Source organism: Leptonychotes weddellii, chromosome 16, assembly GCF_054177405.1.
Source record: "Leptonychotes weddellii isolate Sample4059 chromosome 16, ASM5417740v2, whole genome shotgun sequence".
In the NCBI taxonomy this organism is placed as follows: Eukaryota; Metazoa; Chordata; class Mammalia; order Carnivora; family Phocidae; genus Leptonychotes; species Leptonychotes weddellii.
Window position 1 is genome coordinate 10867610 of NC_138384.1, and position 26972 is coordinate 10894581.

The 26972-nt window shown below is 44.9% G+C and overlaps 1 protein-coding gene across 3 annotated transcripts in view; it reads left to right on the top strand.

Annotated features, from left to right (window-relative positions):
* Positions 1 to 26972, top strand: part of CFDP1 (chromatin stabilizing protein CFDP1) — a 124541-nt gene that overhangs the window by 83297 nt on the left and 14272 nt on the right. The window contains exon 6 of one of the 3 annotated variants that reach the window (XR_014140989.1): positions 26267 to 26452. The exons of the other annotated variants lie outside the window; for them this stretch is intronic. The gene's annotated coding sequence lies outside the window, so the exon portion shown is untranslated. The remainder of the gene's footprint in view (positions 1 to 26266; positions 26453 to 26972) is intronic. 3 annotated transcript variants of the gene reach the window in all.

Consider the following 26972-nt stretch of genomic DNA (forward strand, 5'->3'; position numbering starts at 1 on the left):
TACAAAGGTAAAATTATGGATTTTAATGAATAAAAATATATCATATTGGTTTATTAATTATAATAAATGTGCAATACTAAAATAGCATGTTAATATAGGGGGATTTAGTGTAGAGTATTTGGGAACTCTAGTATCTATACTTTTTATTCTGTACATTAAAATTGTTCTAAAAAAATAAAGTGTATTTAAAAAGTTAAAAAAAAAATAGAGTTGTTTGGTCATGAATTGTACCATTATTTTATAGATACTTGTCAAATAGTCCTACTTCTCATGATTTTGTTTTTTTTTAAACGTGTTTTTTTAAGATTGATTTTATTTATTTATTTATTTGAGAGAGAGAGTGAGAAAGCATGAGCAGGGCTGGGAGGAGGCAGAGGGAGAGGGAGAAGCAGACCCCGTGCTGAGCAGGGAGCCTAATGGGGGGCTCATTCCTAGAACCCTGAGATCATAACCTGAGCTGAAGGCAGACTGAGCCAAAGGCAGACGTTAACCGACTTGAGCCACCGAGGTGCTTTTTTTTTTCTAAAGCAATTAAACTGATTGAACTCCTGATATCTTCGTTTTCTTACTGAGGTGAAATTCACAAAACAAAATTAATTTAAAGCATACATTCAGTGACATTTAGTACATTCATATTGTTGTGCAGTCATCACCCTGATTCCTTTTTATGTTTGTGTATAGCAATGAAAAAAATATGTATAGGCCCCTAGAGCTTTGTATGTGCTGACAGGGCAGGCTTTTCATTGGCTTCAGAGTTTGTGCACTACTGCTAGAGGTTGGTTAGTTGCATCCAGCAGCCACGCAGTTGATCCATTGGGTTTTAAATAACTGTGGTCTATTAAAGCCCATTGTCTTACCATAATTGCACCAAATAGGAGCTCCAAAATTATTCATGCTGCTTTAATTTGGGGATAAGGGGGCAACTGTTTCGTACTAGAGATTCTTAAAATGTCCTCATAATTAAACAGATGCCTTTTTAAAATTCTGCATAAAAATGTTGCATACTCGGGGCGCCTGGGTGGCTCAGTCGTTAAGCGTCTGCCTTCGGCTCAGGTTATGATCCCAGGCTCCTGGGATCGAGCCCCGCATCGGGCTCCCTGCTCGGCGGGAAGCCTGCTTCTCCCTCTCCCACTCCCCCTGCTTGTGTTCCTGCTCTCGCTAACTCTCTGTCAAATAAATAAATAAAATCTTTAAAAAAAAAAAAAATGTTGCATACTCATTACCCAGTCTACTCAGCTGTCCAGTCGTCAGCTGAATTATTCCCTTTCCTTTGCCTCCTTAGGAAATCAACCTTGCATGAGCTGATCTTGCATTGATTGATTTACAGTGGTATGGCGAAAGAATAGGTTTAGTCAATATTAGGAGATTGATCATTTTTAGCTCATCAGGCCACCTTTGAGGGTTCTTTCTACTTAGTTTATTAGCTAAGGTAGTTCCAAAGCTTAGTGCTTGGTTTCTATTTAGAAGCTTTTAAAATAGTTGGGCTAGTGATGAGGTCATGAAATCCTTCCCAGGCTGCCCTCACGTGCTCTGGGGCCTCGTGCTCCCCTTAAGACTGTGGGAATTGCCCCAGCTGTTTTCTCATGGACATATATTTTCTCTCAAATTCCTTCCCATCTTGGAACAATTCCATTAGCGATTGTTTCTCATCGCCACGGTGTGGACCAGCACCTTTTTTGCTGGAGAAAAACAGAGTCAGCACATTAATGTGAGGGAGTCATAGCCAGGCTTTTCCCAGGCCACTGGAGGGCTGCTCAGCGGTGGAGTCCTCAACAAAGGAGCTGCCATTAAATCAGAGAGAGAACATGTGCGAGCAGAGAAAACTGCCTGTCTCGTGCCACCAGCACCAGCATTTTGTTCTCTAACCAGCTGAAATGTGAAAGGGTTTTTGTTGATGGTATTTAGAAATGCTTACTGTCATGCAATAGAATCTTTACATTTAGCCCAGAGGTTTTTTTTTCCATTTTCCCAAGAACCAGGCTCATCTCCATCGTCCCCAAGAACAACCAGAAGTTGGCACTCAGGGAGCATGTTTACTGATGGATCTGACCTTAAATCTGGTTTTCTTCCAAGGAGCTGAGAGTGCTAAATCAAGGAGACTGCTGTGCTCATTTTAGCAGCTCTGCAGACTTGCTGCCATTGGACACGGGCTGCCATTTCACCAAGGGCAGGGCTTCTCAACCTCCACACCCCTGACATTTGGGCTGGATTGTTCTTTCTCATGGAGAGCTGTCCTGTGCATTATAGGATATTTGGCAGCATCCCTAGCTTCTGTCCACTGGGTGCCCATCATACCTCTTTCTTCTCCAAGTTGGGACAACCAAAAATGCCTCCAAATGTTGCCAAATGTTCCTGGGGACAAAATCGCCCAAGATTGAGAATTACTGAGCTAAGGGTTCTCACAAAGGCAAGATGAAGGTTCCTGACTCTTAACCCAGCCACTAACCTCAAAATTTTTTTTTTTTCCTCCCGAGTAAGAGCCTAGAGAAAGGATTCCTATCCTGCTTTTGTGTGCAGCTCACAGCGGGCATGCTGCTGTGTAAGAGTCAGTCTGAACTGTACCTGGATTTGGCTTTGGCATCCACTGGGGATGGGAAGTGATGAGCCAGCAGCATGACCTCCTTACTACCTGCCCCTCTTACTCTAATTAAACAAATTTTTATGGTCTTTCTGTTAATGAGTCAGCTGGTAAAGAAAACACTCTTCTTTTGCCAAAGCTGTTGTGAAGCTGAGACCTCAGAGTTTTGTACTCATAAGTGCTTGTTGTACTACTGACTTGTTCTTCCTGGAGGTAGGGGGAGGATACCCGCGAAAATACAAGTGCCAGTATGGACTTGTGAGTAGCAGTTTTTCAAAGCAATATATCGGAGATTTTCCCCGACAATAATTAGAAAGTACCCCTGGTCTCTATTATCTTACAGTAAAAAGTCAACTGTGATATCAACAGAGGATTATAAAACCCCTAGCATGGCCACCTCCGCAAGTTGGTCATGGCAGTGTGCTAGAAACTGGGAACATCCTTGGTGTGGCCTGTGATACTCAGGCACCTGAGGTGCATATTTGAAGTGTTTAGGTTGGAAAGTGTGTGCTATACAAGTACTCGGAATTAAGAAAATGCCACTAGGGTTTTAGAAGTAAAAGAGACCACGGGAAAGGAACGTGGAGAGGCTAAGGACCAGAGCAGAGTCCAAAGACTAGGCCTCTCGATTCCTGCAGCCAGCTCTTTCCACTTGCAGTATCCTGCCTCCTCAGCTGGCTGCTTGGGAAGAGAACTAAATTGAGCACCAAAAAGGAGTCTTAGAAGTGGTTGCAAAAGCAAGAGGTAGGAAGGAAACACAACCTCTCTACCTCCTCAGAAATGCTGTGGCTGCCTTTCCTTTTCTTGGCACCATGGAAGCTGTGTCAGCATTGCGGGTTTAGGGCTGGGAAGGGGGGGGACATCAGGTCTTTTTTCCCTCAGACCCTGCTGAAACCTGCTATTTGCAGTAAGACCAAAGAAGCCTTCCCAGGGCTTAATTGCCAAAGCAATGCCAAATAGACAGGAGCGTGACTTATAATCCCCCCAGCTGAGAGGTTTTACTTTGGAGTTTGGCTTTAAGCTCTCTGCTAATCCAGCCAGTTGCTTATTTTGAAGAGAAATTGCCAGTCTTTTGACAGTGTAATGATTGCATGATCTTTCGTGGTGTTCCTCAAGGTAGATGCCAGGCTCAACACTACAAAATAAAGCCTTTCTGAACATTATAGCAAAACCAGTTGGATTTCCATAGGGTTATTGATGGCTTTGAATCCATTTGGACTATGAACAGTAGGTCAGTCAAGAACAGGAGCCGTCAAGGGGAGTGGTAGCTGCTGGTACGTGATGCAGGCCAATGGGCAATCACTGCTGAAACTTGCCTCACTTACAGCTATTAACATTTACATAAAAATTCATTTCAAAAGGAGTGCCTTGTCAGTAAAACCCAGTGAGGTTACACACAACATCATTAGACCATAATTAACTAGGAACAAAAAGCATTAGAACGTGTCCATGAGTAGAAGCCCCATGTTTGCCCATTGGGCCTTTGGGCCAAGTGTCACACCAGCCTGAGAAAAGAATAGTCATCAGGAAAATATTTTCTTTCCTTCCAAGTCAGGAAGCCGACTCACAATGGAGTCTGCTTCTCCATTCTGAATTTTGAGATGTGCAGGAAACAACCAGCCATTACCAGCTGAGGTTTTCCTGCTGATAAATGAACCCTGAGGCCACGGTGACCTGTCTTGTTAATGAGTTAATGAAGAATCTAGTCTTGGCGTTGACCCTCTTCTTAAAAGCTTTCTGTGGAGCTGAAACAATATTCCTCTAATTTATGAGTTAACTCTTTCTTACTTAGCAAATGAGAAACAGTTGGGGATTAAAGAACCCGAGTGGCAGAGAAAGCGCGGAGCCTACCGACTGGCTTCTCTTGCTTCATTTTTTTATTTCAGCATTAACTTCACTTGCAGGCAGGAATCTCATTTAAAAAATATTTTCTTCTTATTGCAGAACTGTAATAAAACTCATCTATTTGTTATGTTGCGTTTACCCCAAGGCAATGACATTTTATTGAAGAATTCCCCCCCCATTACTCTGACAAGAAACAGCTTTGAATTGAGCCAGATAGGTATTTGAGTTTTATGTGAATATTTCAGTGCAGGAAAGAGATATTTTAACTTCTGTAAGTAAACATTATTAACCTGGCATTTATTACAGGAGGCATATCCTCTCTTCAGCTTACTAGAGAGAAATAGTCTCCTTTAAATCAGATTATCTTGGACAAGTCTTAGAAATTATTTCTTCTCCCAGATTATTTTTTCTTTTAGTAATTGGTTGTTGGTGATGTTCCATGATTCAAAGGGAGCCCCTGGGGGCCCCAGGGTTGTTGTGGATACCTCTGTCCCAGGGTCATTTCTCGGCTTTGCAGTTCTAGAAATATGATTTAATCAGTTGATTAGATACTGGTGAAATGATTCATGACAGCCATACTCCTAAAGCTGGTGTTACATTTGGTTTAGAAAATGTTTATTTAAAAAATAGAAGGAAAAAAGAAAACGATTATTAACTTACAGTTACTATTTCATTAACCAGAAGAGTTTGTCTATTTTTTTTTAAAGATTTTATTTATTTATTTGACAGAGACACAGCGAGAGAGGGAACACAAGCAGGTGGAGAGGGACAGGGAGAAGCAGGCTTCCCGTGGAGCAGGGAGCCCCATGCGGGGCTCGATCCCAGGACCCTGGAATCATGACCTGAGCCAAAGGCAGACGCTTAACGACTGAGCCACCCAGGTGCCCTGAGTTTGTCTGTCGAGATATCTCAAAACCAATACCTGGAAAATCATAAAAAGTAAAAGGAGGCTTAGTTTGGCAAGCAAAGGGGAAAAAAAAGGGATCCATCATCTTTTTTTTTTTTTTTGAAGATATTATTTATTTGACAGAGAGAGAGAGAGCAGGAACACAAGCAGGGGGAGTGGGAGAGGGAGAGGCAGGCTTCCCGCAGAGCAGGGAGCCCGATGCGGGGCTCAATCCCAGGACCCTGGGATCTTGACCTGAGCCGAAGGCAGACGCTCAACGACTGAGCCACCCAGGCGCCCTGGGATCCATCATCTTAAAGACACCTCATATATATGCCCATTTTGAGACTGGGAAGGAATCTTGTATTCTACTATAAGACACGTATCTGTCAGGTGTTTGGTATTCGTGGCTCATATTTAGAACCCTCTCTCCCTGGTCAGTGCTTTATGGCCACTGCTGAAGTGTCTTAAGATGGTAAATTGAACACATGCCACCACACATGTGCCCCAAATCCCTAAATATATCAGAAAGATATGTCTTTACCAGTGGTGAAAAAAAGAATGTCCTGATTAGTCTAGAAATTTGAGGAATTCCTGAAGGATAGAAGGCAGATGGAATCCTATTAAAGTAGAAGTCAGTCTTTTTTTTTTTTGAAAAGATTTTATTTATTTATTTGACAGAGCGAGAGCACAAGCAGGGGGGGCAGCAGGCAAAGGGAGAAGGAGAAGCAGGCTCCCCACTGAGCAGGGAGTCTGATGCAGGGCTGGATCCCAGGACCGCGGGATTATGACCTGAGCCAAAGGCAGACACCTAATGACTGAGCCACCCAGGCGCCCCTAGAAATCAGTCTTAAAGCCCCGTGTGTCCCATCCCTCCCTGTGATTACTGGATATGGGCTCTGGTGAATAGATTTATATACTGGGGATCTGAAACATCAGAGCAAGTGCATAGCTCAGAGTCACCAAACATCAGACAAAAACCAACATCAGTCATAAAAGCTCCAAATTCAAGAAATTGAGAAGCTAACACGGGAAGATCCAAGTAAATAGAACATAAAGAAGGAGACTTTTTAAAAAAAATTATTTATTTTCAAGAGAGAGCAGAGAAAGGGCAGCTGGAGAGGGAGAGGCAGAAAATCTCAAGCAGACTCCGCGCTGAGCGCACAGCCTGACTCAGGGCTCAATCTCACGACCCTGAGATCATGACCTGAGCTGAAACCAAGAATCAGATGCTTAACTGACTGAGCCACTCAGGCACCGCATAAAGGAGACTTTAAGGAAAGTGTGCTTATACCCTGAAAAGGATAAAAAAAGAATATTGCATTCATGAAACAAGAACAAGCTATTGTGGGAAAGAATGAAGTTTATTTCTAGATCTTGGAAATAAAACATGGTTGTTTAGCTAGAACCTTCTTAAAGGGGCTGCATAGTATAATGGGTACAACTAAAGCAAATTAGAGAACAGGAAGAAAGAGCCAAAGAATTCTCCTAGAATATAAAATAACAAAAAGAGATAGAGTGACAGAATAGCGAATACAATAATGGGTCATTTCAGAAGTTCCAGAGTTTATCCAGTGAGTTCTGAGAGAAGAGAAAATGGAGGGAAACACACCCAAAGAAATAAAAAAAAATTTCCCAAACAGAAGAACAGCAAAAATCCTTAGAATGGAAGGGTTCACCAGAGTGCCCACTGTGAATTTATCAGTGTGAGAAGACTCACATTTTACACTGTTAAAAAGAGAACTCCAGGCCCAAGGTAGTCCCCTGCAAACTGAAGTGCAGATTCAGCCTCCCTTGGAGTGGAATTTTACCACAGTATATCTGGAATTTTCTGGTTGGCACCTGTGAAGTAGTCTGCATGTTCTTGCTCTCCATCCCTCAAAGGAAGATAAGGTAATCTGCATAAAGCCTCCGAGAAGGTAATCCAGCCCTAAACAGTCCTTTTCGTTTGCCAATCAGTTTCTGCCCCACTTCCGTATAAATACCTTCATTTTGTACAACTCCTAGGAGCTCCCCTCTACTTGCTAGAACGGATGCTGCCTGACTCATGAATTGATTAATAAAGCAAATTAGATCTTTAAAATTTACTCTGTTGAATTTTGTTTTTTAAAAGCACATATAACAGAAGTCTCAGAACATGAAAGATAAGGAAAAATCCCAGAAACTTCCAGAGAGACCACACAGTCCAGCCAATAAAGAAGCCAGAATCAGGTTGGCATCAGAGTCTTATTGGCAATATTGATGCAAGAAGATGATCACCCAACAAACATTATCATGGTTCTGGGGCACCTTCTGCTTTTAGGAGGATGAAGAGTCAGTGTCTTTCTTCCACTGGATGTTTCTCAAGGGCTTTTAATTCCAGATAATCAATGCCAAAGTGGCATATTTTGCGGTTACAAACTCTGAACCCCTACAGTTTCAGCTTCTTTGATGAATGATCCCTTGACCTTCTGCCTTCATGGGAAACTGGGCCCACTGGTCCTGTAGAGCAGCCTCAGGCAGAAGCTGGTTTTTTATCTCCTGTGCTTCACATTTCCCAAGACCTGAAGGTGAAATTCATGTCTTCCATATACCCTATCACTGCTTCCAAATTCTCTTTCCTCCTTCTTCCTGGATTTGCTATTGAGGTTAGTGGAAGTACTAATATATTCAAGCTACAAAGGGTAAGAGGAAGTGATCAGAGAGTAGAACCTTTGAAATAAGGTTGTGGAGGTTTGTTGGTATCAGAGAATGCCCGTGGGGATAGGTGGCTGAGTTGGGCCAAAGAAAAAGTTACTTGGGGGGCCTGGGGGCTCACTTGGTTGAGCATCTGACTCTTGGTTTTGGCTCGGGTCATGGTGTCGGGGTTGTGGGATTGAGCCCCATGTCGGGCTCCTAGAACAGCGGAGTGTCTGCTTGGGATTCTGTCTCTCCCTCTGCCCCTCCCCCCCAAATAAATAAATCTTAAAAAAAAAGTTACTTGGCTCTGAGAAAGTTAAAAATTGAGAGGCCAAGTTTGGATCATCTGTGGATATTGAAGTCACCTGACAGGGAGGACAAGCGCAAGCAAGTGGGCTGAAGTCGAGAGAGACAGGGAAGTAGCTGGACAAGTTAGTAGGTGTTAAAACAGTGATGAGGGACAAAGAGCAGGGAAGCCTGGGGTGCTCGCTTGCTCTCTAAATAAAGAAACCTTAAAAAAATATATCACCCACCTTAATGGGGAAGTCTCTTTTAACAAAGACATGTGGCTCTCCATGTTTGCAGTGGCAAAAGATCATCATTGACAGTCCATCAGGAGTGATTGCCGGATAAATTATGGTACTTCCATACAGTAGAACAAAGGAATGAGGATGTGCTTTATGTACTCAGAGGTCGTAATCTCTGAAATATATAAATAAGTGAAAAAGCAAGGACTGGAATAGTGTAGGGACCATACAATCATTTATATTAAGAAGGGAGAGAGAATATATACAAATATATTCCTTGTTTGGAAATGCATGAAATGGCTCTGGAAGGAGGAAACAGGATTTTTAAAATTTGATTTGCAGAGCTTTATTTCTGGACTCAAACTAAATATATGGAGATTTGCCACAAGATCAGGTAGGAAGTTAAGTTCTACCTACAGAGCTAGGAAATCAGCTACTGAGGTATAGTCTGTGAATTGTCAATGTTCACATATGCAGAGAACAACTCTGGAAGGACACAAGAAACTAGTAACAATGGTTACCTCAGAGAAAAAAGAATTGATGACTAGGGGACTGGTAAGATGTTATATTCGCTCGGTCTCTTTTTGATCATTTTGGATTTTGACCAGTTGCAGAATCCAAGTAAAGGTTTAAGTCTACCCCCCATCCCCAACCATGGCAAAGAGTCACTGTCAAGACTTCTGGCAAATATGAACTTCATGTTCTACTAGCTCAAACATTTCATTGTAAATCAAGAGATCTGGGGTCTTTGAAACCTGACCAGAGGACAGATTACAGCATTTGTAAGATGGTAAAGGCCAACGCAAAATAGATGGCTGGCTTCAGAAGGATCACTGAATTAGTTGACTCCATGGACTGTCCCCACTGGGAGACTAATTTTAGGAGCACCTGAGCCCATTTCTCAGCTCCCGTATGTGTACCCTCAGCCCATCAGTTGACCTGGTCAAGAGGCTTTTTCTTGGTCTCCAGACTTGTTTTGATAGGGTTTACATTGTGCTGGGAGTGTCCCCCTTTCATTTCTTGTGTAGCCTTGTTTTGACAATTTCACATGCATAGTCAAAGATCCCATCTTTTTTCCCCTCTCCCCGCCTTGCGATGGAAACCTCCTCCACCCCTGCACCGCCTCCAGCTCTTGGCTTCTGTAGCACCAGACAGGGCTGCTGGCCCGCAGCTGTTTTGGGGGAGAAGTACAGATGTTCTCCAGAGATTTTCAGGCTGGCAGGATGGTCTGAACAGGTGGGATTGCTGAAACAGTTTACCCTTATTATTACCCTCTTTCCTGTTCCTTTTCACCTGTTTCTATTGTTTTAAAGGGTTTTGTTTGGATTAATTAAGTACAGGAGAGGGGGGGAAAAAAAGCAAAACTTTGGCACAGCTGCAAGTAGGTCAGGAGCTATAAGGAGGCAGCAAGTCAGGGATCAGTGGGAGGTAGTGGGGGTGGGGTGGTGATGATTGTTGGCCTTTCCCGATGATCAGGAGTAACTAATATTGCAATACCTCTGGGCCATGGAGGCGCTTGCAGAGCATTAATGATTAATAATGTTCGTGGCCTCTCACGTTTAAATTGGTCTCTCTGTGTCTCAGTCACTGAAGTAGAAAATGTGAAGGAGTGACTGCTCCAGGGTGGGGGCAGCCCACCCGGCAGATGAATTAGAGTGCAGTCCAGAAGCCGCACGGTTTTAACGCCTTGCTCTCACCACCATAACTTCCTTCCTTATTTTTTAATCAGCTTGTGGAGAGAGCAAAAAAAGGAATGGGCCATATAATAACCAGAATGTGGTATGAAGGCTTTAAAGACTTCCTCACCTTGCCTTTTTCACTTCCCTCCGCCAATTTAAAACAAAAACAAAAATTTGCTGGTTTGATGACCGTGTTGGTAGCATTTTAGGACTTCCCTCTCTGATTCTCATTTGATAGAGGCACGTTCCCTCTTAGCATTTCCTGTGATTTACCTCGGCTCTGCAGCACAGCATCTGTCTGAAGGGCGACCGTCAAAGATTGTGTCTCTTCTAAAATTTACCTTGCTCTCAGGCAATGGAATGAATATGGTTCTGCATTTGCTAAAGAAGAAATGCTGATCACCTTGTTTCTTTAAATCTGTGACGTCACTACTTTTTTCCCTTTTATGTTGACCCAGTAGCCCTCCTCCTGCTCATCTAGAGATACCATTAACTGAATGGGCAGGTCACAGAACGGAAGAAAATATTTGCAAAATATATATCTGATATATATATACTTAAAATAACTATGACAGTAAAAAAGGCAAACCAGTTTTTTAATGGGAAAAAATTACCATTTTACAAAAGATTACAGAATAAGCACATGAAAAAAAGTGTTCATCAGCATTAGTCATCAGGCGAATGCAAATTCAGACCACAGTAGATCTTGGCTCAGACCCCCTGAAATGGCTAAAATGAAAAGAACTGAAAGCACTGTGTTGGTGAGGTTATGGAGCAGCCGGAACCGTTGATGCGTTGCTGGTGGAAACCTAAACCAGGAGGGTTAATAATTTTGGCTATGTGTTTCACATTTTGTTAAGTTTAATGTATACCTATTCTGTGACACACTGTTCTACTTTTAGGTTTTCATCCAAAAGAAATTAAAACATGTCATGTCTATAAAACAAAAACCTGTATGAGAATGTTTTATTCATAGTAGCACAAAACTAGAAACAGCCCAGGTGCCTCTTGACAGGAGACTGGCTAAACCAAGTGTGGGCAAACCAAGGAACAGGCCACTGGTACCCACAGCATGGACTGGTACCCACGGCGTAGATGAACCTCAGAAACGTGCTACATGAAAGAGCCAGACGCAAAAGAATAAATAAAGAATAAGTTCAAAACATAATCTGTGATGATAGAAGTCAGAATACGGGTGGGAATTGACGAAAAAGGAACTTCCCGGGATGATAGAAATATTCTGTATTTTGACTAGGGGCGTGAGTTACACAGAGGTATGCATTTACTAAACTGGCAGATAAAATGTACCCTCAATCTGTGCATTTCACTGTATGTCATTTTCAATGCCAAGAAATGGGGCAGGTAGGTGCTGCTGGAAAAGACAGAAGTGACATCCAGTGAGGCCTCTCTTCCTTCCCTGCTGTCAGTGCAGGAATGCTTGAGCACAGGAGGGGGCCGAGGCGAGGGGACTGACTGCATTTGGCCGCCTTTGTGGGGGGCAAGTTTGAGGCACTGTGGAGTTTGATATTTTCTTCTAAGTCTGTGGCCCTCCGTGCCTGATAGCCCACCCAGCAGGTGGAGCAGTGCCTGTCAGCAGAGGAGGCCTGTCCCAAATAGCCGTGGAATGAGTGTCATTGCCCCTTGAAGTAGCCCTGGTGAATAAGGCCCACTTTGTGTTTTTTTCCAGCTTTCAATAACTGGAATGTGCTTCATTTTGTCATCATAAGGGCTGGCTTGTCTGCCTGAGAAACAGTCTTCAGAATAATAGTAAAATTGTGCTACTTGGACGCAGTGTACTTGGGGATGGACAGTGAAGCTTGAGTGTTAATAAACTGAGGGGCATTCTCATCTTATGAGAGCTCTAAACAGTTTTATGCTCCTCAGATTTTAGTTAACAGCATACAGAACCTCCTGAGAAATAAATGTGATTCTGGAAAACCCTTGATATTAAGCATTGGAAGAATGTTTTAGTTTTCATCTCTTTCATCATTTCAGCAGTGCACTCCCTGGGGAACAGATTGTTTCACCAGCTTTTCCAGTGGCTTGATCCTGCCCAATGGGTTCAGAAACAGATGTAGAAGACAGAACCACTCTCTTCTTGGCCTCACCTTAATCCTCAGTCTACGGGCAGGCACCTGGATGGCTCAGTCGGTCAAGTGTTCAACTCTTGGTTTCAGTTCAGGTCATGATCTCAGGGTCGGTGACTGAGCCCTGTATGGGGCTCAGTGCGGAGTGTGCTTGGGATTCTCTGCCTTTCCCTCTCCTTTTTTTTTTTAAGATTATTTTGACAGGGAGGCGGAACACAAGCAGGGGAAGAGGCAGGGAGAAGCAGGCTTCCCGCTGAGCAGGGAGCCCGATACAAGGCTTGATCCCAGGACCCTGGGATCATGACCTGAGCCACCCAGGCGCCCCTCCCTCTCCTTCTGCTCTTCCCCCAGCTTGTACGTCCTCTTTCAAATTAATAAAAATCTTTTTAAAAAAAATCCTCAGTCTATATATCCATCATTATTTTTGAAAACTAGCCTCGTGACTCCTCAGTGACATGGCCTGGCTAACCCAAATTGAGTCCACATACTTACCTGAATGTTTAGACAGCCCATTCAGTTTCTCTTCAAACTATAATGTTTGGGTAATTACTTAAATGGTAATGTGCTTCAGTGGGAGGCATCAGGAACTTTTTCTAAAATAATGACCCTCAAATCGCTGTATGCTCCTTGTATAGCCCTGAGCCCGGAGGTTGTGATTCAGGAGGCAGGATAGACCCCGGAGTTTGCATTTTTATTAAGCACGGGGGATTCTTGGACAATACTGAGAAACACTGCAAAAAGTTATACTGGGTGTTTGAGGGAGGAGCAGGGAGAGGATTTCATCCCTGAAATGTGTCCGGTGTCCTCAGGGGCTGTAGCTCCCTCAGAACCGTAATGAGGCTGTCGTTTTCTTTGTATGGCTGGCATCAGTCTGGCCACTAGCATATGGCAGGAGTGTTAAGACATTTTGAATGAGTAAATACATTAAAGGAACAAGCAACCCATATGGAGAACACTGTCAAATTCCGCTCAATTCAGGTACTTCAGTGTTAAGGGAAGGATTGTACATGTAGAAAATCTTTACTAAGGATAGGCAGTAAGCAACGTGTTAAATGACATGAGCAGCAGAGGTTAAGTAAGCGGACACATTGCCAATCAGGAGGGCCAAGAGCCTAATACTGCCAGACTGATGGCTGCACGGAAAAATCTCTTTCTCTTCACTTCTGCTCAAAGAACATTAAGATGTATTAACCCAGGGGGCACCTGGGTGGCTCAGTCGTTGAGCATCTGCCTTCGGCTCAGGTCATGATCCCAGTGTCCTGGGATCGAGCCCCACATTGGGCTCCCTGCTCGGCGGGAAGCCTGCTTCTCCCTCTCCCACTCCCCCTGCTTGTGTTCCCTCTCTTGCTGTGTCTCCCTCTGTCAAATAAATAAATAAAATCTTTAAAAAAAAAAAAAAAGATGTATTAACCCAGATTGGGTATGAAGTCAAAGTCATACAGGTGCATAGTTTGCAAAAGTCCAATGTGCTGTTCAGTCTCCTGACTCAGTCCTGGGTCCTGCTTTCCAGAGGCAACCGCTTTAAACTCCTTTAGCTAGTTCTGGTATTTTTTGGTTCCTATTTTAAACTAATGTGTTTAGTGTACCATTATTTCTTGGTTTATCAATTTTAGACATTATTTATTAACTTCCTGTTAACTAGTTTTTAAGAAGCACCAGCTCCTGTTTTGCAAGAAGAGGAATAACCTCTTGTACTGCCCCGCCCCTCAACATCCCAAGTCCTCCTTCTTGTCCCCCAGTTTAATGACATTGTCGTCACTGTAGTGTTGTTCACTACTGAGCCGGGATGTGGACTAACATAGTATTTCCTCTCGTGTGTGTGTGTGTGTATGTGTGTGTGTGTGTGTGTGTGTATATATATACACACATATTTGTTAGTTGCTTGGTTTTTTATGTCCCTATCACAAATTTTTTCCAAACTCTTTCAAAGGAGCTGTAAAATCCCTTTCAATACTGTTCTTGACTATGTCAGAAAATCTGTCATTTCCCATTTCCACCCCTCCCCCTCCCCCGGTCCCTTCTGGACCCTTCCACCTTCCTGCTCAAGTTGGGGCTCTTTGTTCTCTTGACTTTCTGTCCAGCTGTTTTATCCCTCTTTGTGTAGCTGTTCTGTTTCTTGGATCCCTTGTCCTCTTCTTTCTAGGTTTATTCTCCCATTTTGATAGAGCTCATCCTTCAGTAACATCCTGAGGAAATGGTTTATGGGGGATATATTTTTGAGACTTTGCATTTCTGAAAAGGACTTTGTTCTAACTTCACATTTTATTACTGGTCTTCCTGGGTATGATATTGTAGGTGGAAAATTATTTCTCTTTAAAACTGTGAAGACATTGCTCCACCAGGCTTCTAGAAGTCTGAAGCCATTTGGAATTCTTGAATATTTGTATATGACCTCATCCCCCCCCCACCCCCCCACCCCCGTCCCTTTGGAGGTTTTTAGAATCTTTTTTTTATTCCTGGGATTCTAGCCAAGTACCAAGACCCCCAGCATTGAGAAGAACCAATTCCTTTTTGCATCTTTTTCTAGCTTCTTGTCACCATCTTATCTCTTCCATTGTGTATACCAGCTCAGATTCCCACTGAGAAAGAGAGAAAGTTAGTATCTGTGTAATTCTCTTACTTTGACATGGTGTGACAGCTGGAGGGAGTTTGCTCCCTGTAGCAACTCTGTATACCTGGATAATTCTTTCTGGCAGATTCTGACAAGATGTTCAGTTGGCTGAGTATTGAGTTAGCTAATTGCTCCAATTACATCTATTCATTGTGGGTTTTAGCTTCAAAGCTGAACTCAGGCATTGTTTCTGGCTCGTAACCTAGTGCTGTAAATGACTTCAAAACTAGTCCCCCAAAACCAAACAAACAAAGGCAGCCCTGCATAAGGTAGCCAGTGGCAAGGGAAAAAATTCATTTGCCACACACAGCAAATGAGGTCTCCTGACCGGATCGTTCCAGAACTGCATTTTCACATAGAATAAATCCAAATACCACTTTTGTTGTTGTTTTCTTTGCAAATTTTGTTATCACGGAGATCAAAAAAAAGAGGGGGCAAAAGATTCGTTCAGCATTCCCCTTAATTCTGCCCCTTATTTGTGTTTCAATTAAGGTATCTTAGGGGTGCCCGGGTGGCTCAGTCAGTTAAGCATCTGCCCTGGGCTCAGGTCATGATCTCGGAGTGGGGGATCGAGCCCCGAGTCAGGCTCTCTGCTCAGCGGGGAGCCTGCCTCTCTCTCTCTGCCCCTCCCCCTGCTCAATCTCTCTGTCTCTCTTTTTCTCTCTCTCTCAAATAAATTAATAAAATCTTTAAAAAAATTTAAGGCATCATAGCCCCTGGCAGCCCAGATTGCAGTTTATGACAAGATCATTGAACATTCTGCAGGCTCTCAGGGTGGTGCCAAGGCCAGCCTAGGACAAATTCCAGGCTACTGACAGCCATTCAGGGGGGTCTGCCATCTGTTGCAGTAAACAAATGCTTTTCCTGTGCCTTCTCTGAAGTACTTAGTTCCATAGAAAACCTAGCCAAGGGTGGGCAGCAGCTATGAGATTAGCCAGCACAGAGAATTGGTACTTTAGTAGGTATCATTATTGGAATCTATTTATAATGTGTGAGGTTGATATGTTTTCTCACTATTCATACGTTCTTTTAACAAATATTTATTGGGTGCCTACCATGTGCTTGGCACTGTGCCAGATGCTCGGGTTATATCAGTGAACAGAACAGACATTGGTTCCAGCTTTGTGGAGTCTCCTCTCCAATCCAGCATGGAGCTAGACAGTACACATGACAAATAAACTACATGGTGTGTCAGAAAATGCTAAGTGTTATGGAGGGAAGGAAAATCTGAGGAGGGTAGGGGATCAGGAGTGTGGGGTGAGGGTGAAGAGTTGACTAGCACAGTCAGGGGTGAGCCTCACTAGGAAGTTGAGCCTTGAACCGAGACTTGACAGCAGTGAGCAAGTGAACCAAGACAGTGTCTGGGAAGAGGGTATTGAGGGCAGACGGAGGTCTTGCAGGCCCCACAGAGTGAGCGCATGCCTGAGGCGGGATGATGAGGGTAGTCTCAGGAGAGGAGGTCTGACAGGTAAGCATGGCCTAGTGTCGTCACCATCCGGTAAGATGTGGCAAGCTGCTGCAGGCGAGATCCACTGTGCGGGTGGGTATAGAAGGCCAGAGTTTGGGACAGAGGGCTGGGGCAAGGCTAAGAAAGACACCGTGGGTAGAGGCCTAGAACTGGTAGGTAAGCCTTGGGCCTGGAGGAGGTCACTCAGGAAGCGAGTGTAGATGGAGAAGAGCCGTCCAGGGATCGGTGCCGGAGAACTCCCAGATGCCTTCAAAGAAGCTGATGTTAACAATCAGGTCCAAACTGGGGCTGTCCTACAGGCTGGGGGACTATTCTAGATTAAGATCAGCTTTTCTTGGTTTGAAGTTTTTCAGACTGAAAAGTTTGGGGGTGGGGGAAGAAGTCAAAATTTAAAATCTACTTTGCTGCCACAGATGAATTAGCCTCAGAAAAAGATAGAAGAAGCAAGTCCTCAAGTACCAGATCCACTAATTTTTCTCTAGCAGCAGCAAGATTTTAATTTCTTTCTGGATTCTAGAGCATCTTTTCAAGGACTTATGAGAATAAGAGTGGGGACAGCAGGAAATCCTGATTATCTGCGCTGTGCCAGGCGTTGTGCTAAGTGCTTTCACATACACTGCGGGCGTTATTAATCTCCTTCTGGACATCTCTGTCCCAGCTTGTCCTCCTGGCAAATTCCTTCTCGTCCTTCAGACTTCAGACACCCCCACCCCCCTCTGCAGCCTTCACGCTCCTAGTGCAGTGAACAGCAGTTTTCTCCCAATGTAATTACTTGTTTGCATATCTGTCTTGCATGAATGAATCAAATGAGCGTAAGAAACCTGTGTCCCTAGCTACAGTGGCCAGCAGAGTCGGGCACAGTGGAGGCGCTCGGTAAATAAGGGCTGACCTGATGAATATCTCATTTAATCGTCGTCCTTCAAGGCAGTTACCATTATCCTCATTTTAGTAATTGGTTAGTTGCGGCTCAGAGAAATTAACTCGCCTGGGATTTAAAAACAACAAAAATTAAGTGGTAAGGGCAGGTTTCTGCACTGAGTGCTGAGCCACTGTGCCCCACCGTTTTATAAACACAGATCCAAACAAGCACTGGTGATGTCCAGGCAGTGCTCATATAGTCCAGTGTTCTTGTCTCAAGTCTAGATTTCTGATTTTCCTGCGCCTCGAGAAATTTCTATGTGACCATCAGCATAGGGGACAGATTGGGAGTTTCAGTGCATTTCCTGTAGGAAGTTGTAATAGTTAAGAACTGAGAGACATGTTGCTTCTGAATGCTTTAAGATAGTCTTAAACCTAGGATTTAAAATATTAGTTGAAAAAAAAAAATAAAAGTATTAGTTGAGGGGCACCAGTCGGTTGAGCGTCCGATCCTTGGTTTCGGCTCAGGTCGTGATCTCAGAGTCAAGAGATCGAGCCCTACGTCAGGCTCCGCACTCAGCTCAGAGTCTGCTTGAGATTCTCTTTCTTCCTCTCCCTCTGCCCGTCCCCCCTGAAATAAATAAATAAATCTTTTTAAAAAAGTATTAGTTGAAAGAATAGGCGAATTGGTAGAGAAAGTAGATTCGTGGTTGCCTAGGCTGGGGACATGGGGATGACTGCTGATGGGTATAAGGGTTTTTTTAAGGGCATGACAGAATGTTCTAAAATTAGGTTGTGGTAATGGCTACACAAGTGAATATGCTAAGCACCACTGACTTGCATACTTTAAATGGGTGAATTCTTTAGTATGTGAATTATATCTCAGTCAAGTGGTTTTAAAAAGTATTAGCTGAGAGTAAGAAGTGATTGGTCATCAGATTTTCCAGCACTCTTTCAAAATCCGAGTAAATTTAGTAGCTTCTGTATTTGAGTTATTGTCTCCAGTATCTTCACTCTTAGAGGAAACCTCTTCCCCAGTACAGCTGCGTAGTTTTGGGGGTCTGTTATGTTGTGCTAGCTTGTTTTTGTTTGAGCTGCAGGAGTCAGGTGAGAGCGTCAGCGTTTCCTAGCTCCAAGCCTCCTTCCTTCAGCTGGGCAGTGAGAGTGCTGAACGCGCGCACGCCATCTGCCGAGTGACCCGCCGAGCCTCACGGGGACAGGAAGGGCATCATGGAGCCACTCTCTGTGCCCATTCCCCCACACCTGTCCCAGGAGGGGGCACAGACTCACAGGCTCCTCTGCTGGCTGGGGGTCAAGGAGCTACGGGTCAGAGCTGCAGTCTTATTTAATTCCCTCAAACCATCTCTTAATGGCAGGGTTGGCCAGCCCTGTTTCAGCAGACCGTCATCTCTCAGCCAGCAATTGCTAAAGCACCTTTTTCAAACCTGGCCATGACCCATGGTGGATCGTGGTCGTAAAGGCACGTGCTGTGAGGGAACCCCAGAACACAAAAAAACTGAATTTGTTCAGCGTTCGTGTATCACTCACGAGTAGGGTTGGGTGACAGGAACCTTGTAGAACAAGCCTCATTTCTGAATGAAAAAGCTGCTGTAGCAACCCTTGGCTGGCAGATAAAGGAAGGAGGTTCAACTTATGCTTTCTCTTGCCTGAGAGATGGAGGGTGGGAATTCTTTTTGGTGGTTAGTGATGCAATGGGTAAAAATCTCCCATTTATTAAAGAGAAACTATGTTGTGGTTGTACAGATTGCCCAGCTGTGGTTAGCATCTATGAACACCATTTCCTGCGTGCAGTAAAAAGAAAGTTTTCTGCTTTCTCTACCAAACTCCGTGGGAACGGACATTTCTCTTTGTTGAAATCCACTGCTCTGCCTTAGCAAAGTGACCTCCTGGGCCCAGGCTGAAACAGCCCCCTCCTTTTGATCGCCTCATGCAGGTAATTGCTTCCCAAGGACTCCTAAGTGCTGGATTGGGAGGGTGCCGTGACAGGGAAGCCGCTGATGCTGATGCTGGTGTGCCCCAGCTTTTTGAGGACAGGTGGGAGCAGTCCCGGGGAGGTAGGGAGGTTGGAGTCTAAGCCTCTTTGAGTTGCCCATTGAGGTTAGCAGGATTGCAGCTTCTAGGAGGCTCCAGAAGATACCCTAGCTACAGAGTGAGCGAGCGATGTTGCAGACACCACTGTGAGAGAGATTTGGAGTCAGGGCCCCAAGCAGGAGTGCCAAGTGCTAAGAAACGACCTTTTTTACCACTTCAGCCTCATCGAGTGAAAGGACCATAAAGCACGCTCCCTTCCAGACAGAACTTTGAGATGTCAGGAATCCCAGCTGTGTCCGACTTCCATACCCTCTCGTTTGGAATGTAGCATGCTTCTTTAGGAGGAGTGAGAAGTTTGGGAACGGAGGAGGAGTCCTTTTGCAGGATGTATGGTAGCCAACGCAGATGAGTTTCATTTAAAGCCGTGTGGTTCGTGTGCCTAGCCATGTCTAGGAGCGCAGGTGTGACTCATATTCCATGAAGTCTCCATGATGTAAAACGAAAGGAATATTTCTGGTCTGACTGAGGACACCCCCACATCCTGAAACTTTAACCTGATCTCAACCTGGGAGGTGCCTAGGAATATAACATTTATTTTATGTTGACATCCTGACATTTGCTTGAGGAGATAGAGACCTGCCTGGGAGAAAAAGAAAGCTGAAAGTCACAGAAAAAGCAGAATGCTGCCGTTTGAGAAAGCATGCCAAGTCCCTAATCAGCAGTTAGCCAAACAAGCCATAATTGAGGCACATTTATCTTCTGTGCCCTGTGCTTTGCTTCTCACGGTGGCTCGTTGGAGAGATGTCCTGTTTGCTCAGCTATGTTTCCTGGTGGGAGTGATCCGCGTGAGTGTGGCTCCTGCCCTCAGACCAGGCAGGTGGTCCGCAGACCACACTGGCTTAGCACTGTCCCAGGAGAAAACCAGCAAGGCTCTCCTTTAGAGAGGGCACCGACTGTTAGCAGCCAGGTCCTGATTCTGCCTCTTGTCTTCTTTGCCTCTGTGGCTGCTATTGGTTGGGAGCCCCTGTGGAACCAGTATCTGGAAAACAAGCTGTGCCCTCCTCAGTTGAGCTCCCAGTCTCAACTGCATAAAGAAAAATGCCATTATGGGCTCCATTAGAAGCTGTATTTAATAATTCCTTTAAAATTCTGCCTCAGAACTGTAAATGGTCTATTTGTGTTGGTCAATAAATTATTCTTCCCAGCTGTGCCCGATCATACAAATTAAAGCAACAGCAGTTTGCACCTCAGGGAACGCACCCCCCTCCCCAGCACAGTCCCCATTCCCAATAAACTAAAGGTTCCCACTTTGGAGAGCCAGGCCTTCTTCACTCCCCAGCTGCTATAAAATGATGGAGGCCCTTCCCCGCTCTGCCATGATCCCCACCATGGGAATAGTGTAAGGAAGGAAATGGCTGGGGCAGAGGCAGGAAGGGATGTGGCATTATCTCTTTAATAGGGAGTGAGATGAAACCACAGGGGAGTGGAACAAAGGAGAAGGGAAATTCAGGAGTATCATTTCCTAGAGGTCTCGTGGGCTGGCCAAAAGGGGTTTTTTTTTTGCCACTGACTTCTGTCACTTAACCCTTAGGCATAGCACGCCCCCAGGCCCTTGAGAAGAGTATCCGGGTATCTGAGTGAGTGCTTCCATGTTGGCCAGAGACCTCTGGACTCACCATTGGCCTGTCCAATCTAGGACTCCGCTGACGATCCTATAACCCTTGGCCTTTTCTCTAGCTACTGCTCTTGCACTTTTTAGAGACTTTCTTACAGCCAGAGCTTTATGATCCCTTTGAGATTTCCTAAATATTTGTCCTTCAGATAGGATCCTTCACTTTTTCCACCTCAGTCTGTCCTGAGACATTGCCAGGGCGTTTATAGAGTGAGATACCAGGAATAAGTAGCAGTCAGAACTTCCTGAATGTCCCGGGAGTATTAGCCTACGTATTACACATTAATTACAAATTCGTTACAGAGGGGAGAGTATACCTTTACAAGTAAGAGCTCTGACAGCACCCCCCCCTCCGCAGCAGACCACACCGAGCATCAGTGCCCCGGGCGGGCCCGCCCCTCCGCCCATCACTGTGTGGTGGTGCAGTAAGTAGTACCCAGCCTCACCTACCTGCCTACTTGGCATAAGAAACAAACCCTAAACGAGCAATATTCCGTTAAGACCGCCAACCTGGACTCCAAAAACTGGCAATGGCATCAAAGACCAAAAATCAAACAAACAAAAGAAAAGGCAGGAGACTGTGCTAGATTAAAAAGTAAAGGGGGGGGGGCACCTGGGTGGCTCAGTCATTAAGCGTCTGCCTTCGGCTCAGGTCATGGTCCCAGGGTCCCGGGATTGAGCCCCACATCGGGCTCCCTGCTCAGCGGGAAGCCTGCTTCTCCCTCTCCCACTCCCCCTGCTTGTGTTCCCTCTCTCTGTCAAATAAAAATAAAATCTTTAAAAATAAAAAGTAAAGGAGGCTAAGGAAACGTCAGATGTAGTGCCTGGAAGGAGGGCATGGGACAACTGTCAAGGCCATCTGGAGAGGCATTGAGGGGAATGTGAACAGGGACTTTAGATGACACCATTGTATCGATGTTACAGTTCTTGGGTGCAGTGTGAGGTGTTGATGTAGGAGAATGCCCTTACGCATCACGTACCCAAGTACTTAGAGGTGAAGTGGCATGATGTCTGCAACTTACTTCAAAGTGGTTTCACACCTCCAAAAAAGAACATTTAAATAGGGAGAGAAAGGGGGGGGGGGAGAGTGCAAATGTGGCAAAATGTTAATAATGAGCAAATCTAAGCAAAGGGCATTCAGATAATGGTTGTTTCTGCTTTCAAGTTTTCTGTCAGCGTGACATTTTTCAGACTAGAAAGTTGGAAATTTCTGCCAGACCACACCAGAGTTCTTGCGCTGAGTGTTGCCGTAGCCCACCCCTCAGAAGCCGGAGTGGAATGAACGCTCAATTTCAAGCTCACACTTGCCCAGCTGGTAGTACAAGGCCTTGTGCGTTTCCCCGCAGGTTTCTCTCTGCATTACACGTGTGAGCCAAGCACTGCAGGTGCCTATGGGCACCAAGGAAGGGCGGGGGGAGGGACCCGTTCCTCCCGAGCACTTGTCTAACTTTGACCTTCTTTGAAAGGTCTGCACTAGGCAGATTAATAAAAACAAGCAACAATTAAAAAAACAAACAGTGGCCCTTTGTGGCAAGACTCCCCAGCCCACTGAACTGGCTGGTTTCAGCAGCACAATAGACCAGTAGAGGACTATTCGTCACAGAGAAAGGGGACATTAACTTTCCCTTGGAGTGCGATGCTAATGAACACTGTCTAGCAGATCCCAGAAAAAAAGCTTGCCCCAGAAAAAACGTCCTTTTCATTGTCACTGCAGAGCCCTTAACCCCAGTTACTTGTCTCAAGATGAATGGCCTTGATTACAATAGAGACCAGGAGACGGTGTGGGTAGAGGAGAGCAGTTCATGGCTTACTGTGAATGGATGGTGCGTCCTGTCCTGGAAGAGTTGTCCGTTTCCATAGAACCAAGTGAGCTGGAGTGATTGGGCTTCCAGCATCAGCTGAGAGGCCAGAGCAGGGCACAAGCTGCCTCTGTGCTTCACAGACAAGAGCTGGAAAGGGCTTTCTGTAATACATTGTTTCAGAAGAGATGAAAATCCAAGACTATGCCACCAGAATAATCAGGTTTGTTTCAGAGACATGTTTTAAAGATGTAGCACAGCTGAAATCAAATCAGACAGACTTGGGGCACCTGGCTGGCTCAGTGGGTTAAGCATCCGACTCTTGATTTCGGCCCAGGTTATGATCTCAGGGTCGTGGGATCGAGTCCCGTGTCAGGATCCATGCTGGGCATGGAGCCTGCTTAAGATTCTCTCTCTCCCAGACGAACCATGAGAGACTATGGACTCTGAAAAACAAACTAAGGGTTCTAAAGGGGAGGGCGGTGGGGGGATGGGTTAGCCCGGTGATGGATATTAAAGAGGGCATGTTCTGCATGGAGCACTGGGTGTTATACGCAAACAATGAATCACGGAACACTGCATCAAAAACTAATGATGTAATGTATGGTGATTAACATAACATAAAAAAAAAAAGATTCTCTCTCTCCCTCTCTCACTGCCCCTTCCCTTGCTCACTCTCTAAATAAATAAATAAATAAAATCTTAAAAAAAAAAATACCAGACAGACTTAAGTGTACTTCATTCTTGGATTGGTGTAAGAGCAATAGAATTGAGTGGCAGATCTCTCTTGCTGTTTGTATAAACGCTGAAGCTGCTACCATTTGCTGGCCTTTACGTCACCTTTTGCTGAGAGATGCCACTGGGCGGGGGGGGCTGGCACTTTATCAATGTTAATAATAGATTCAAGAGTACTGACAATTTTTCAGCCACGAAATGTTTAAGATCATTTGAAACTTCTTGTCTGACTTCTGATTTTCTACTTTCCTGAGCCCAGTGTCCCATAGAATACTGCCAGCACAATGTTGGGAAGTGAACACGATTTAAACTCTCTCCCTATTGTACTGCTGGCTTCCAGGCCATTTCCCTGAGTGGTCTGGTCTTGGGCTTTGGGGAGATTGCTTAGAGATTTGTACAGGTGAGGGGTGAAACTGGTCCAGGGATTAGGGCTTTACTTCTCATTCTTACAGATTTCAGCTAAATCCAAAGAAGGTCTGAAAGAGAACAGTGGTTCCAAGCAGACAACTCTCACTGAAGAATTATCAACGTAAAATATCTTCCCATTTCTCAGGGAGTACCATGCCAATTCCAGACCCTTGTATGGCTCTGGAAAATAGTCCATGTGTGAGCTACAAAAAAAATCCACTCCTGCCTTGTAAACAGATGACAAATACTAAGGAAACTGCGTATCTGTGCCAAAGAATCTTTGTTCCAAATAATTTGCATTTTAGTGGTTATGCAAGTTACGAGACGGAAGGCCTAGTGGAGCCAGGCTCTGTGTGTTGAAGTTCTAAGTAAAGGTCGGTAGTGCTTCCTTGTACATGTGTTGACTCTATCCTTGCTGGTCTACTTTTGCAGCTACCTTTTCTGGCCTGTCGGTTCAAGTGCAGTGTTGACTCTTTTTGCTATGAGAAAAAAATCATTTGGATAAGCCCATTGTCAAATCACGGCGATTTAGTTCATTAAACATGTAGTATAGCGAGGCTTTGTGCCACACTGTGAGTGAGGCAAGAATGAGTAAGATGTGGGCTCTGTGTATAGGGAGCAGGACAACAGGGAAAGTAAGAATGCCACCCCCCCAAATTAGCAATGATAGAAGTTGAAGTACGGAAGCGATCCCCAAAGGCTATCTGTCCCCAACTCCAGTGGAAAAGACAGGCTGGAGGTCAAAAGCACTGAGTACTAGTCCCACGTCTCCTCTTGGGAACTTGGGCAGGTTTCTTAACCTTGGATCTTAGTTAACTCAGCTCTAAAATAAGGAGGTTGAATTAAACAGCCTCTCAGATGGTCCCTCTTTTGTGCCCTCACAGTCTGCAGTTACGGGTTTGCCTGTATGACGATCTCCTCTATTACATTATCTCCTTGAAGCCAGAGATTATGCATTGTCTATGTGTGTGTCCCCAGTTCCAAGCACAATGTCTGGGATACAGTAATTTCCCAGTAATCTGTTGGAGGAATACAATATGACTGACTCTAAATTCACTCCGAAACCTAAAATTCTATTTTGTGGGCCGGCTGGGTGCCTGAGGCCAATTTTTAAAAGATCATGGGGAAAGATGTGCCCACATTTCCTTCACAGCCAATTGTGGTGTCCTGTCATCCTCTCTATTTCCACTTAAATTCTTTTCCCGGCTCCTTTCCAGCACCTCTTGTAAATAAACAGCAGGATCCAGAGTGTCTTGATGGTGGCTACAAAACGAATTGGTTGGTGGATCTGAGTCCATTCTTACAGGGCTGCAACAAAGAAAACAGCTTACTATAATATCTTTCAGACAGACTCTACAGGATACAGTTTATCATTTATTTAGCTGCAGTGAATTTTGTTAAACTTATATTTCTGGTGCTAGAGAGAGGCAGAAGAAGTTTTAGCAAGTTATCGTAAACTTTGAATTCAGAAAGGAAAAAGATGACCTTCATTTTGCCTTTTTGTCCCTTTTACTTTTCTGAGTTTCTGAATCTTTGTGTGTGAGGTCTTCACTGGTGTCTAGTGTCAGCACAGGACATTGGGTTGGGTGCCGTGGAAAGGGAATTGAAGGTAATCTCTTATCGAGGGTTGACTAGACAGAATGCGTAAGAAAGAAAGGCTTGGGGCACCTGGATGGCTTAGTCAGTAAGCGTCTGCCTTTGGCTCAGGTCGTGATCCCGAGGTCATGATCCCGAGGATCCCTAGGATCGAGCCCCACATCGGGCTTCCTGCTCAGCAGGGAGTCTGCTTCGCCCTCTGTCCTTCCCCCTGCTTGTTCTCTCTCTCAAATAAATAAAATCTTTAAAAAAAAAAAAAAAAAGAAAGGCTTGGTAGGAGCCCACTGCCCTCAGCCCTGCTGTCTTACAGCCTGAAAGCCTGCTGCTTAGAGCAGAGGCGAGCAGAGCCCATGCCGCTTGGACAGGCTTAGTCTTTACATCGAACTTACAGTAGTTAGGTTGGTTGAGGACTGCAACATTCAGGAAGAGGTGGTTGAAATGCCATTGTTATGTTGGAAACCTGTAGGCAACAACATGCTGGACATGTCTGAGTATAACATTGTGGGTGTAACTGCCAATGGGCAAGTGAATGGTGCATTTCTTCAGACTTTGCCTTGCAACAGGTGGATGAAGAGTCTCCTGAATGAAATGCTGTGGTCTTCTGTGACACAGCTCACCACACTGTAGACCCAAGACCAGAAAATCCGTGGCTAGGGGGACGGGGTGGTCTGTCAAAGCCAACTCTCTGGTAGTACCTTGCCCTTATGGCTTAGGATCCAGAAGATAGAGAAATCTGTGGTTGTGTTGATGTGGTGCCTGAAAGTACACCAGTTCCTGCTGGGAATTCTGACCTCCCCCTTTCCACAGCTGCCGAAGGCCTGTGGGAGGCTGGTGCTGATGGACTCCGTCCTCGCTGGCCGCTATCGGCACCGCGGTGGCGCTCTCGGAAGTGCTCTGTCCCAGCAAAGGGCCAGCTGCCCTTGCCCAGAAGCCGAGGCTTTCCTGCCTGCCTGATTGATGAACCTTCGCGGCAGAGACAGGGCCAAGGTCACGGTAAATGTGCTCTGCAGAAAGCTGTGGTGGCGTGAGGCCAGGATTGTGCCACGGAAGCCCCGTGTGAAGGGGGTGGTGAGTGTGAGCGCTCGAAAGCCCGCAGGGACCCCACCTGCCAGATTCCAGGAAGAAAGGGCTCCCGGTCATGATGAGCCTCTGCGTGTTTTGGCTGCTGCTGTAAATGTGTCATTCACTTTGATTTAGCCTCAAATACAAGACAGGTAATTTTGCTTTTGAGACTGTCAGATTAGGAAATCATAAACCACGTTCATAATCCAATGAAGGCAGACCTGGAAGCTTTTCCTTAAAGCATCTGAGCACTGGTGACAACTTGCTGCTCGGTAGCGGTGGACAAGGCGAAGGGCGATGATGGCTTTTCACTGTTCTGGAACTCTCTTCACTGCTGTGCAGCAAAAGATCATCTTCTTAGGCTTCTCAAAGTGATTTGCCAAAAAGATGGTATAATTTGGGAATACCGTCAGAGCTAGAGGCTGAGAGTGAGAGATGGTGTATAGAGCCT